Here is a 15,391-nt window from a genome sequence, read left to right on the forward strand (position 1 = left end):
AAATGTATGTGGACAAGGAAAAACTCCCTGAGATGGCATAAGGAAGAAACCTTGAGAGGAACCAGACTCAAGAGGGAACCTCATCCTCATCTGGGTTGCACCGAATGTCCATTTGTAGCAGACATACAATGTAGTACAGTGATGATGATCAGAAGCGAACTGTATTCCTGAGTCAGTTTAGGAGACTGTTGACATTAACTAAAGTCCAATACATCCTCAAAGCGCCTGTTCCTACTCCTGGATTTCAAGGAACCACCCAAGGCTCCACCCAAGGCTCCTTGGCTCCTTGGTTAAACTTGTTCCTGAGGCTCCAGTGACCACTGTTCCTGCCCCTCTGGAGCAAGTTTAACTCGACTGAGAGAGAAGGATATGGATTATTAAGTGTCCTTATTGTTGTATGAAAGTTAATGTCACTGTGCAGTTTGGACTCCGGCAAGACTCGCTATGGCAGCATAACTAAAGGGGAGACCCAGAGGGTAATACAGACATGAGGGATCTCTGGGATAAGAGACGACCCACCACACCACCGTCAACAAACCTGAGTGAACGTGTGAATGTGAGGGGACGACAGCATACTTATGCTTTGGTTAAATATATAAATCTATTTTACACCTTAAAATGTCTATGTACATGGTGGTATTTAAAAAAGGATCGAGACAAACTGTATTGTAGTTCTGTCTTTTTTGCCGAATGTCCTTCCTGAGACGCTTTAAAACCTTTTTAAAGCATTCTGACTTGCAGTATTGTCTTACGTCTACCTAAAACTTTTGCACAATGCCGTATATTTATTGTTTCTGTAAACATAAAAAAATAACCGTCGTCGTCATCGGAATTCGCAGACACCTGAAAATACAAGTACCCACAATGCAATGCGTTTGTGTCCTTTTGGTTACAAAGCTGAATACCTAATGCATTGCTCTAGTCATGTCAATAGTCCCTCTTATCTGATGTGCTTATCAATATTTCAAAATCTCGCCAAACTTTTAAAGCATTAAGGAAATACTTATAAAATAAGTTTCCCACAATCTCATTTATTCCCAGGTGAGATTTTACCTGATTGTACTTTAGCTGTAAAATGGGTGTTGTTTTTTTTTTTCTGGAAGATTGATCAATATTGATGTTTTAACAATGGTTAAAAATGTTGAAGTTTTGAGCTCATATAAAAAAGTCGGTGTGTCACGATGTGGAGATAAAAAGATGAATGAGTTCATCAGTGCATGTAATGTAATGAACATTTTCACTGTAGGAAAGTTCATCGACACCTGGCCATAACACTGGTATGTGCATTATGAACACACCACATTTAGTGACAATTTGCTCTTATAATACGCTCCAGTCTGTTGAGAATATGTTCCACTAGATTTTGTGGAGAGTTGTGTTCATTCAGACACAAGAGTGTTAGTAAAGTCAGGTGCTAGAATTAGAATGGTACCGGGTTCTAAAAATAAAAGCTTAAATTAAATATGTTCATCATATAAAGTGATCGAGTCTCTCCCGAAAATTGGGACTAAACTGCTTGATGAATATGAATTCGTTTTGCTTTTTGAAGCATCAATGTGATAACTGTGTAGACTCTCATTTGATTGACAGAAATCTCTTAGACTTCATTAAAATATCTTCATGTGTGTTTCTGAATTAAACACACTTCCGGCAATCCAACTTCCGGTAGTCCAACTTCCGCTTCCGGTGCGGCGCCGGCACGACGCGGCGGCCATCTTTTGTGTGTATAAATAGATGCAAATAAATAGACGCCAGTGTTACACCAGAATCTGTGACCATCGTATGTTGTGACCATAGAGGGCGCTGTTGCTAAAATGCAGCTTAAAATAGATCGTCTACAGAAGTTCACTACGCAAACATCGTAAATGCAAACATCGGCGTCTACTGGTCATTAAATGTTCTTGCGGGAACGCGCCGAGCGCCTTGCACGAACATTGCCATCGTGCTGCAAAGAAACAGTTGCATGCGCCACGAAATATATATATATATATATATATATATATATATATATATATATATATATATATATATATATATATATATATAATTAAATTATAATTATATAATTATTGTCATTCGATAATAAAGTGCTGAATAAAACACCTAAATTTGTTATTGTTCTCCATATTCATTCTAGTGATCCCGAACCCTCTCTCTCTCTTATATCCTGAAAAGTCAACAGTGACAAACTTACAGCAGGGTCACCAAATTTTATAAGGCACTATTACAGGTTATCGAAATATGTTACCTCCCTCTATTTTACATGCATTAACTTGAATGTTTTTCATATTTCTCTGGTGATGCCTAACACTCTCTGTATTATATCCTGAAAAAACATTTGGGTCTCATGCCAACAGTGACAAACTTACAGCAGGGTCACCAAATTTGATAAGGCACTATTACAGGTTATCGAAATATGTTACCTCCCTCTATTTTACATGCATTAACTTGAATGTTTTCCATATTTCTCTGGTGATGCCTAACACTCTCTGTATTATATACTGAAAAAACATTTGGGTCTCATGCCAACAGTGACAAACTTACAGCAGGGTCACCAAATTTGATAAGGCACTATTACAGGTTATCAAAATCTGTTACTTCCCTCTATTTTACATGCAATAACTTGAATGTTCTCCATATTCACTCTGGTGATGCCTAACACTCTCTGTATTATATCCTGAAAAATATTTGGCTCTCAAGTTAACATTGACAAACCTACAGCAGGGTCACCAAATTTGATAAGGCATTAATACAGGCTATCGAAATCGGTTACCTCCCTCTATTTTACATGCAATGACTTGAATGTTCTCCATATTTACTCTGGTGATGCCTAACACTCTCTGTATTATATCCTGAAAAACATTTGGCTCTCAAGTCAACAGTGACAAACTTACAGCAGGGTCACCAAATTTATCAAATTTTATCAAATTTTATCAAATCACCATTACAGGTTATCAAAATGTTTTTCAGGATATAATCCAGAGAGTGTTAGGCATCACCAGAGTGAATATGGAGAACATTCAAGTTAATGCATGTGAGATAGAGGGAGGTAACGGATTTCAATAACCTGTAATAATGCCTTATCAAATTTGGTGACCCTGCTGTAAGTTTGTCACTGTTTACTTGAGAGCCAAATATTTATCAGGATATAATCCAGAGAGTGTTAGGCATCACCAGAGTAAATATGGAGAACATTCAAGTCATTGCATGTAAAATAGAGGGAGGTAACCGATTTCGATAACCTGTAATAGTGCCTTATCAAATTTGGTGACCCTGCTGTAAGTTTGTCATTGTTGGCATAAGACCCAAATATTTTTCAGGATATAATCCATAGAGTGTTAGGCATCACCAGAGTAAATATGGAGAACATTTAAGTCATTGCATGTTAAATAGAGGGGGGTAACGGATTTCGATAACCTGTAATGTAGTATAGTAATGTAATGTAGTGCCTTATAAAATGTGCTGACCCTGCAGTAAGTTCGTTACAATTCACTTTTCAGGATATAAGAGAGAGAGAGGGTTCGGGATCAATAGAATGAATATGGAGCACAATAACAAATTTCAGTATTTTATTCAGCACTTTATTATCGAATAACAAAAATTATATAATAATATTCTGATCATATATATATTTATATATATATATATATATATATATATATATATATATATATATATATATATATATATATATATATATATATGATTAGATTATTATTATATAATTTTTGTTATTCGCAGTAATTAATTTAACTGCTTGACTAGGACACTAGAAGTGGAGCTGAAACATCATTAAGCCTCTGGGAACTCTATAACGATCCTTCATTTGCTTCAGCTGTGATGCATATATAAACCCCGACCATAAAGGTGTTCAAGGTGAGTTGCAATCATGGGAAAGACAAAGGAGCTTCCACAAAAGCTGAGAGAGGAGATTCTTTCATCACATCTGAAGGGCCTTGGGTATAAGAAGATTTCCAAAAGATTTAACATTCCAAGAGACACCATTGGGACACCATCCCGACCTGCACACTGAGGTGTCCAGGTCATAAGTTAAGCCTTTTTCGGAAAGAACACCGAAAAAGGCACTTGCCAGCTATCTTTCCCACTGGATCACCTCCTCCCTTAAAACCCCGACACTACCCAATGAAAGCCCCTATGTAATGTGTCAGTGCTTGTGGGGAAAGCTTATGCTTCGGCAGGTCAAGCCATTGTGTCCCTGCACACCATGATGCTGTTACAGGTGTATTAGGCTGACCTGCTGCATGAGCTGGATGTGGGAGATGACCCGGGCGGCCATTTTCACGAGCTCTGATGCACAGTAAATCTGGCTCTCAGAGACACCAAAGGGACCAATAGGGCCATTGGCCGGTCTATGGCTGCCCTTGTGTCTACAGAGAAGCACTTGTGGCTCACTCTGTCAGAAATGTCTGATAGCGACAGGGCCATGCTGCTCAACGCCCCACTATCTCCTTCGGGCCTCTTCGGCGATTACATTAACGCGGTGGTCGAAAGGTTTCAGGAAAGTAAGAAACAGGTGGCGGTGTTCCAGCGGTACCTTCCACTCCACTCACATGGGGCTGCTAGGCGGGCACAGCCCCAACCGCAACCCTCCACCTCCCATCGAGAGGTACAGAGACATAGCGTGGTGACTCACACTCCCCCTGTCGGGGATCCTGCGCAGCACTTGGCATTGAAGCTCTGTGAGGTGACACAATGGTATTCGCTTCCATTGCTATGCTGATGATACACAGCTGTATATTTAAGCAAAGCCAGATGAGAGAGATCAGCTTGACAATGTTGAGGAGTGTGTAAAGGACATTAGACAGTGGATGCTTGATAACTTTCTTCTGCTTAACGGAAGTACTTTTACTAGGACCACTTTTGGATTATGTAGCATCTCCAGATGGTGTTTCTGTTTCAGCGTGTACAGCAGTCAAAGACCTTGGTGTTATTATTAAACCTAAATTTTCCTTTAAGGTTTACGTGAATAATATTCAATTCATTTTAATTCGTTTTTATTTGTACAGCACTTTTAACAATGAATATTGTCTCAAAGCAGCTTTACACAGATAATGTGGCGATTAAAAGTAAATATGTTCTTTGTAAGTACGTTTGTCCCTGATGAGCAACTGTGGCAAGGAAAAACTCCCCGAGATGGCATAAGGAAGAAACCTTGAGAGGAACCAGACTCAAGAGGGAACCCATCCTCATCTGGGTTGCACCGAATGTCCATTTGAAGCAGATATACAATGTTGCGGGGTACAGTGATGATGATCAGAAGCGAACGGTATTCCTGAGTCAGTGTAGCAGACAGTTGACATTAACTACAGTCCAAATCCATCCTCAAAACGCCCGTTCTTACTCCGGAATTTCATGGAACCACCCAAGGTGTTGATGAGAAACCGTCCCAAGCTGCACAGAGTGGCCTCCAGTCGAAGAGAACACTATCCAGAGACGGGCCTGGACGAAGTGGGAAGATCCACTAAGGGGAGAGGGGCAAGAACAGTGGTCACTGGAGCCTCAGGAAAATGTTTAACTCGACCGAGAGAGAGAGAGAGAGAGAGAGAGAGAGAGAGAGAGAGAGAGAGAAGAGGGTGACAGGAAGAGAAGGATATGGATTATTAAGTGTCCATATTGTTGTATTAAAGTTAGTGTCACTGTGCAGTTTGGACTCTGGGAAGACTCGCTATGGCAGCATAACTAAAAGGGAGAACCAGAAGGTAACACAGACATGAGGGATCTCTGGAATAAGAGACGACCCACCACACCACCATCAACAAACCTGAGTGAACGTGTGAAGGTGAGGGGACGACAGCATACAAATATCCCAGTTCACCAAACACTTTATATCCATGTTCCCTCCAGATCTGAGCCTTTACCTAAGAAAAAATCTACTGATCAAAGGTTTGACTAAATAAATAGGTTTTCAACTTTGACTTGAACACTGAGACTGTGTCTGAGTCCCGAACACTGGTTGGAAGGCTGTTCCATAACTGTGGGGCTTTATAAGAGAAAGCTCTCCCCCCTGCTGTAGTCTTTGTTATTTGAGGAACCAACAGATAGCCAGCACCTTTTGATCTAAGTAGGCGTGGAGGATCATACTGGCACAGAAGTTCACTCAGATACTGCGGTGCGAGACCGTTAAGTGCTTTTTACATCAGTAGAAGTATTTTATAATCAATGCAAGATTTAATTGGGAGCCAGTGTAGACTGATTAAAACGGGGGTGATGTGGTCATATTTCCTAGATCTAGTGAGGACTCTTGCTGCTGCATTCTGAACTAACTGAAGCTTATTTATGCACTTACTCGCACACCCAGACAGTAAAGCATTACAGTAGTCTAATCTAGAAGTAACAAAAGCATGAACTAGTTTTTCTGCATCCTGTAACGACATCATATTTCTAATTTTAGCAATATTTCTAAGGTGAAAGAAGGCGATCCTGGAGATATTATTCACGTGAGACTCAAAGGAAAGACTAGGGTCAATAATCACACCAAGGTCTTTGACAGCCGTACATGCTGAAACAGAAACACTATCCAGAGATGCTACGTAATCGGAAAGTTTACTTCTAGCTGCATATGGTCCTAGTAAAAGTACTTCCGTCTTATCTGAGTTGAGCAGGAGAAAGTTATTAAGCATCCACTGTCTAATGTCCTTTACACACTTCTCAACATTGTTAAGCTGATCTCTCTCATCTGGCTTTGCTTAAATATATAGCTGTGTGTCATCAGCATAGCAATGGAAGCAAATCCCATGTTTATGAATGATTTCACCAAGAGGCAGAATATATAAAGAGAAAAGCAGTGGGCCTAAGACAGATCCTTGAGGAACACCAAACTTTACCTCATAGAGTGTGGAGAACTCACCATTTACATCAACAAACTGATAGCGATCAGTCAAATAAGACCTGAGCCAAGAGAGAGAGCTGTTCCCTTTATTCCAACAACGTTTTCAAGTCTAGCGATTAGTATAGTGTTATCAATGGTGTCAAAAGCTGCACTAAGGTCGAGCAAAACAAGTAAGGAGACAACCCTGATCAGAAGCCAATAACAGGTCATTTTCCACCTCAACTAGCGCCATCTCTGTGCTATGATGAGGCCGAAATCCTGACTGATACATTTCAAAAATGTTATTCATAAGTAGGTGTGAGCATAACTGCTGTGCTACAACCTTTTCTAAAATTTTGGATATAAAGGGGAGATTTGCTATTGGTCTGTAGTTGGACAGCTGACATGGGTCAAGTTCAGGTTTCTTAATAAGGGGGTGGATAACTGCCAGTTTGAAGGATTTTGGTACATAACCAGTGCTAATGGAAGAGTATATTATTTTTAAAACAGGTTCAATTACCTCTGGAGTTATCTGTTTAAAGAAACTTGTAGGCAAGGGATCGAGAATGCAGGTTGATGATTTTGATGAGGAAATTAATGAAATTAAGTCATTCTCATGAATAGGCGTGAAGCTTTGTAGTTGTTGTCTGCTAAAATTACACTGCTGTCTACAGGGTTACTTGTAAAATAATTTGGATTTATATTAACCGTCTGGATTTCTTGTCTGATGTTCTCAATTTTATTATTAAAAAAGTTCATGAAATCATTACTACCTAATGATGGTGTGTGTCAGGGATTCACCCTGCCACACCCCCCTCTGTGGCTGTCAGGGATTCACCCTGCCACGCCCCCCTCTGTAGCTGTCAGGGATTCACCCTGCCACGCCCCCCTCGATAGCAGTCACGCTGCTTTCCAAGATTACCGACAGCTGTGGCTCATTAAAAAACAGACTACTTAAACTCACGTTCTTGAGTCACAGGCTGTCGGTCGTTATATTGTCAAGCTGGACAATCGCGTGGCTGCTCGACCGCCGGCTGTATATCCGAATTCCACTTCCGACTTGGATTACTCATTGCCGAAGGCTTTATGGATTATGCTTGGGACATTCGAACTCATAGCGGACAACGCGTATCGAGCGGATGTCTTTGTTTGTTGTTTTCAACGGCTTATGAGTGTTTTTGTGTTGTACGGTTGTTGAAATAAAAGGACAATGATCGGACTATATCGGCTTCCGCGTCTGCAGCCTGACAGTGTGCATGTTAGTGCAGTGCTTTTATTCCCTGTTAGTTTTGCTACCGTGCTGAATAAAAATCTAGGATTATGGATTAGGTTATTTTCTATGAGGGTGGAGAAATATGCTGATCTAGCAGCACTATTACCAGGATCGCCTTCTTTCACCTCAGAAATATTGCTAAAATTAAAAATATGATGTCGTTACAGGATGCAGAAAAACTAGTTCATGCTTTTGTTACATCTAGATTAGACTACTGTAACACTTTACTGTCTGTGTGTTCGAGTAAGTGCATAAATAAGCTTCAGTTAGTTTAGAATGCAGCAGCAAGAGTCCTCACTAGATCTAGAAAATATGACCACATCACCCCTGTTTTAATCAGTCTACACTGGCTCCCAATCAAATCTCACATTGATTATAAAATACTACTATTTAAGTATAAAGCACTTAACGGTCTCACACCGCAGTATCTGAAAGAAACTCTGTACCAGTATGATCCTTCACGCCTACTTAGATCAAAAGGTGCAGGCTATTTGTTGGTACCTCAAATAATGAAGACAACAGCAGGGGGCAGATCTTTCTCTTATAAAGCCACACAGTTATGTAACAACCATCCATTCAGTGTTCAGGACTCAGACACAGTCTCAGTGTTCATAGTCGGTTCATGTCAGTGTTACTGACATAAGGGATCATGGATATAGAGTGTTTGGTGAACTGGGGTATTTCTATGCTGTTGTCCCCTCACTTTCACACGTTCACTTAGGTTTGTTGATGGTGGTGTGGTGTGGTGGGTCGTCTTTTATCCCAGAGATCCCTCATGTCGGTGTTACCATCTGGTTCTCACATCTAGCTATGCTGCCATAGCGAGTCTTTCCAGGTTCCAAACTGTACAGTGAGATTAACTTTCAAACAACAATAAAAACACAATAATCCATATCCCTCTCTTTCTGTCATCCCCCTCTTCTCCCCCCCCCCCTTTATATCTCTCTCTCTGTCAAGTTAAACATGCTCCTGAGGTTCCAGTGACAACTGTTCCTGCCTCTCTTCCCTCCGTGGATCTTCCCATTTCATCCAGGCCTGCCTCTAGATAGTGTTCTCTTCGATTGGAGGCCACTCTGTGCAGCTTGGGACGGTTTCTCATCAACGCCTTGGGTGGTTCCATGAAATTTAGGAGTAAGAACAGGAGCTTTGAGGTTGGATTGGACTGTAGTTAATGTCAACAGACTGCTACATTGACTCAGGACTACTTTTTGCTTCTGATCACCATCACTGTACCCGGCAACATCGTATATCTTCTATAAATGGACATTCGGTGCAACCCAGATGAGGATGGTTTCCCTCTTGAGTCTGGTTCCTCCCAAGGTTTCTTTCTTATGCCGTCTTGGGAAGTTTTTCCGTGCCACAGTCGCCACCAGCTTGCTCATCAGGGACAAACTTAAAGAACATACTCACTTTTAATCACCACATTATCTGTGTAAAGCTGCTTTGAGACAATGTTCATTGTTAAAAGCGCTATACAAATAAAAATGAATTGAAATTGAATTGAACTGCTGATGGGAACGGGTTTGGTTTAGAGCTGAACTTCACATAAATATATCCTTTGATTAATATCTAATGTTCCAATTGTTCATGTGTATAGATTTCTGTGTACTGACTCTGGATCCCAACACAGTAAAATATAATTCATTATAATTTTCTTCAATTTACAAAATGAATTGACGTATGAATGGTTTTGTGATTTGGAATTCACCACGTCACCCCACAGTTTATTACATTAAATGTACTGATAAACTCATTTAACCCAGCCATTATGGATGCACAAGCCAGTGCACTCTTAGTGCCGGTCCCAAGCCAAGGTAAATGGGAAGGGTTGCGTTAGGAAAGGCATCCAGCGTAAAACATGTGCCAAATCAAATATGCAGATCACAAATGAGAATTTCATACCGGATCGGTCGAGGCCCGGGTTAACAACGACCGCCACAGGTATCGTTAGCCGACAGGGTACCGGTGGAAATTGGGCTACTGTTGGCCAAAGGAGGAGAAGGAGAGGAGGAAGACGTCTACAGAGACGGCAGGGAAAGGAGCAGTGTAGGAGAGTGGAGGTTCGGGTTGGTACTTTAAATGTTGGTACTATGATGGGTAAAGGGAGAGAGGTAGCTGATATGATGGAGAGGAGAAAGGTAGATATGCTGTGTGTTCAGGAGACCAAGTGGGAAGGGAGTAAGGCCAGGAACATTGAAGGTGGATTTAAACTGTTTTATCATGGTGTGGATGGAAAGAGAAATGGTGTAGGGGTGATTCTGAAGGAAGAGTACAGTCAGAGTGTAGTGGAGGTGAAGAGTTGGTGATTGGGGCAGACTTTAATGGGCATGTAGGTGAAGGGAACAGAGGTGATGAGGAGGTGATGGGTAGGTATGGTTTTAAGGAGAGAAATGTGGAAGGGCAGATGGTGGTAGATTTTGCTAAAAGGATGGAAATGGCAGTGGTGAACACTTATTTTAAGTGGAAGGAGGATCATAGGGTGATGTATAAGAGTGGAGGAAGGTGCACACAGGTGGACTATGTGCTATGCAGGAGATGCAACCTGAAGGAGATTGGAGACTGTAAGGTGTTGGCAGGGGACAGTGTAGCTAGACAGCATCGGATGGTCGTCTGTAGGATGGTTTTGGATGCAAAGAAGAAAAGGAGGAGAGTGAGGACTGAAAGAAGAATAAGATAGTGGAAACTGAAGGAGGAAGAGTGTAGTGTGAGATTCAGGGAAGAGGTCAGACAGGGGCTTGGTGGTGGTGAAGAGGTGCTGGATGATTGGGCAACTACTGCAGAAGTGATGAGGGAGGCAGCTAGAAAAGTACTTGGTGTGACAAGGAGACGTGGTGGTGGAATGAGGAAGTGCAGGAGAGCATAAGGAGAAAGAGGTTGGCAAAACAGAAGTGGGATAAACAGAGTAATGAGAAAAGTAGGCAGGAGTACAAGGAGATGCAGCAGCAGGTAAAAAGGGATGTGGCGAAAGCCAAGGAAAAGGCATATGAGGAGCTGTATGAGAGGTTGGACACTAAGGAAGGAGAAAAGGATTTATACCGATTGGCCAGGCAGAGGGACCGAGCTGGGAAGGATGTACTGCAAGTTAGAGCAATAAAGGATGGAGAGGGAAATGTGTTGACTAGTGAGGAGAGTGTGTTGAGAAGGTGGAGGGAGTATTTTGAGCAGCTGATGAATGAGGAAAATCAGAGAGAGTTGGATGATGTGGAGTTGGTGAAGCAGGATGTAGATAGGATTAGTAAGGAGGACGTGAGAGCAGCTATTAAGAGGATGAAGAGTGGAAAGTCGGTTGGACCAGATGACATACCTGTAGAAGCGTGGAGATGTGTGGAGAGATGGCAGTGGAGTTCTTAACCAGATTGTTTAACAGGATTTTGGAAGGTGAGAAGATGCCTGAGGAATGGAGAAGGAGTGTGCTGGTACCGATCTTTAAGCATAAGGGAGATGTGCAGACCTGCAGTAACTACAGGGGAATTAAGTTGATCAGTCACACCATGAAGTTATGGGAAAGAGTAGTGGAAGCCAGGCTGAGAAAAGAGGTGACCATCTGTGAGCAACAGTATGGCCTCATGCTGAGGAAGAGCACCACAGATGCCTTATTTGCTTTAAAGATGTTGATGGAGAAGTATAGAGAAGGACAGAAGGAGTTGCATTGTGTGTTTGTGGATTTAGAGAAAGCGTACGACAGAGTGCCAAGAGAGGAGTTGTGGTATTGTATGAGGAAGTCAGGTGTGTCAGAGAAGTATGTGAGGGTGGTGCAGGACATGTATGAGGACAGTGTGATGGCAGTGAAGTGTGCAGTAGGTACGACAGACTGGTTCAGGGTGAAGGTTGGACTGCATTAAGGATCAGCCCTGAGCCCTTTCCCGTTTGCAGTGGTGATGGACAGGTTGACGGACGAGGTCAGACAGGAGTCTCCCTGGACTATGATGTTTGCAGGTGATATTGTGATTTGTGGTGAGAGTAGGGAGCAGGTCGAGAAGAGCTTGGAGAGGTGGAGGTATGTGCTGGAGAGAAGGGGGAATGAAAGTCAGTAGGAGTAAGACAGAGTACATGTGTGTGAATGAGAGGGAGGGCAGTGGAGTGATGCGGTTGCAGGGAGAAGAGGTGGAGAAGGTGGAGGAGTTCAGGTACCTGGGGTCAACAGTGCAAAGTAATGGAGAGTGTGTTAGAGAAGTAAAGAAAAGCATGCAGGCAGGGTGGAGTGGGTGGAGAAGAGTGGCAGGAGTGATTTGTGATAGTAGAGTATCTGCAAGAATGAAAGGGAAAGTTTATAGGTCTGTGGTGAGACCTGCGATGTTGTATGGATTAGAGACAGTGGCATTGAGTAAATGACAGGAGGTGGAGCTGGATGTAGCAGAGCTGAGGATGTTAAGGTTTTATTGGGATTGTGGGAAACTTATTTTATAAGTATTTCCTTTATGCTTTAAAAGTTTGGAGAGATTTTGAAATATTGATAAGCACATCAGATAAGAGGGACTATTGACATGACTAGAGCGATGCATTAGGTATTTAGCTCTATAACCAAAAGGGTTAGGATGCAAATGCATTGCATTGTGGGTACTTGTATTTACAGGTGTCTGTGAATTCTAATGATGATGATGGTGATTTTTTTTTTTAAAGTGTTTACAGAAGTTATAAATTTACGGCATTGTGCAAAAGTATTAGGTAGATGTAAGACAATACTGCAAAGTCTGAATGCTTTATAAAAAAAGTTGTTAATAGTTTTTTTTTTTTTCTGGAATGGCGCCGTTCCGTTCCAGAGTTCTGCCGAGTGCACTGTTCCATTCCAGAGTTCTTTCGAGGGCGCTGTTCCGTTTCAGAGTTCTGCCGAGGGCGCTGTTCCGTGAGTGAGTCGCTCAGCCTCTGATCTCTGTCAAGGGTGTCGCGCAGCCTCTGACCTCCACCGAGGGCTTTGCTCAGCTTCTATTCTCTGACAAGGGCGCCGATCAGCCTCTGATCTTCGCCAAGGGCGCCACTCCGCCCCAGAGAAGCGAAGAAGGTGTCGCACCGCCAGGTTTTTTTCTGGGGGGACCGCCCCGCTCCCGTCCCCTGAAGAAGGCGTAGCACCGTCGCCTGCCAAGGGCCTTTCAAGGTCTCTCAGGAGGCACCATCGCACTTCAAAGTCCCTCAGAAGGCACAGTCGAGCTTCAAGATCCCTCCGAAGGCGATGCCGTGCTGCAAAATTCCTCTGTAGGCGCCGTTGCAATCCATAGTTCCTCTGAAGGCGATGTTGCGGTCCCAAGTCTCTCAGAAGGTGCAATCGCGCTCTAAAGTCCCTCTGAAGGTGAGGTCACGGTACAAGGTTCCTCTGGAATCGTGATCATGCTCCAAGATCCCTTTAAAGGTGATGTCGAACTTTAAAGGTTCTCTGAAGGTGCCGTTGCGCTCCAAGGTTCCTCTGAGGGCGACGTCGCGTTGTCGGATCTACATAGTTACCATAGTGACCTACCGGGTTCATGCTCCTTGTTCTGTGTTTTAGGATTATACTCGCTTTACAGATTATACCAACTTTATAAATTATACCCACTATACGTATTATACCCGCTTTACGGATTATTCCCGCTATACGGATTATACCCACATTCAGGATTATACCCGCATTACGGCTTGTATCTCTCCCAGACTCGTGTTTATGTTCTGAACTTAAATAAAGACATGATTAAGGTACTCCCGCTTCCTTCGCGTGGTGACTGCCATGACAGTTTGCTATCTGACTGTATTTCTCTGCATTGAGGACACCATTAATCCTGACCAAATCCAGACCATGAATAGCGAGTTCTACTGCCAGGTTATAAGGCGTCTCAGGGAGGAAAATCGGCAAAAAAAAAGTACAATACTGACTGTATTTCTCCGCATTGAGGACACCATTATTCCTGACCAAATCCCCAACTCAATTCCAGTTCATTAATTAAGTGGCCAGACCATAAATAGCGAGTTCTACTGTCAGGTTTTAAGGCGTCTCAGGGAGGACATTCGGCAAAAAAAGAATTACAATACAGGTCGACTCGATCCGTTTTTAAATACCACCACGTACATAGACATTTTAAGGTGTAAAATAGATTTATATATTTAAACAGAACATAATTATCATTTTTAAATCAGATTTTTACAATGATACAAACAAATCACTTTTATTTATTTTTTTTATTTCCTAGCATATGATTCTTTCAGCTACAAGTTACAGACGATAAAACACCAACTATTATTCTTTTGGACTGCACAACCTAACAGTTGATCCTGGTTTACACAACCAGAATCCAGCGTATAGAGGCTGAGTGAATGTGGTGTGGAGTCTGTGGAGGAGCTTCTTTGTATCAGAGATGCTGTAGAACGACAGAGTTCCTGCACTGTGATCCACATACACTCCTATTCTGGAGGATGATGGAACTTTAAGATCAGTTTTAACATTGTTGTGCCAGAATCTAACAGAAGAAGAAGAACACTGCAGACTCCAGGACTGATTGTTGTGTCCAAACACACACTCATTACCCCATCCTTTCCTTCTGATATCTTTATATGAGACTGATAAGTACACATTACTCTCACTGCTCCACTCCACCTCCCAGTAACAGCGTCCACACACACTCTCTTTACTCAACACCTGTCTGTAGGAGTCAAATCTCTCTGGATGATCAGAGTACGGCTGCTTTGTCCCACTGCGTGTCACCACTTTGTTCTTCTCAGACGGAATGAGGTAATATTGTACTGTGTTGGAATCCAGAGTCAGATCACAGAAATCTAAACAAATGGACAACAGGAACATTAGATATTAATCACAGAATATTTATGTAAAGTATGTGTGTGTGTGTGTGTGTGTGTGTGTGTGTGTGTGTGTGTGTGTGTGTGTGTGTGTGTGTGAGTGTGTGTGAGTGTGTTGTACTCATACATTTGAGTAACTTGCCCCTGCTTTTTGGTTCTGAGAGTAAAATCTGAATGTTCTCAGCTGTAAATAAAGAAATAAAATGGATTGATTTTACACCAAAAAAAAAAAAAAGACATTTGGTTAAATCATAGCTTTATCAGGAACTGATCCTCTTACCATGTTCACGGATTTTGGTCAATTCCTCCTGGCAGAATTCCTCAAGTCTCTTTTTCAGGTCAGAGAGAGATTTTCTCACTGCATCAAATGAGATATTGTGAATCTTCACAGACATCAGCTGGAACATTTGGTCTGTTGGTTTTGGGACTCTGATGTTTGGAGGCTAAAACCTGCATACAGCAATTAGAAATAAAATAAAGTGAAGGAATGCAATAATTTTAAAGTTTTATATAGAATCTTATAACAGATT

The 15,391-nt window shown here is 42.0% G+C and overlaps 1 protein-coding gene and 1 pseudogene across 2 annotated transcripts in view; one reads left to right on the top strand and one right to left on the bottom strand.

Moving 5' to 3' along the window:
- LOC310722600 (uncharacterized protein) overlaps positions 1-15,391 on the top strand; it is a 1,041,764-nt gene that overhangs the window by 719,597 nt on the left and 306,776 nt on the right. The window lies entirely within an intron of this gene.
- Positions 1-15,391, bottom strand: part of LOC310722957 (tripartite motif-containing protein 16-like) — a 112,426-nt pseudogene that overhangs the window by 83,304 nt on the left and 13,731 nt on the right. The gene's annotated exons all lie outside the window — the stretch shown is intronic.

Source organism: Silurus aristotelis (genome assembly GCF_946808225.1).
Source record: "Silurus aristotelis genome assembly, chromosome: 29".
NCBI lineage: Eukaryota > Metazoa > Chordata > Actinopteri > Siluriformes > Siluridae > Silurus > Silurus aristotelis.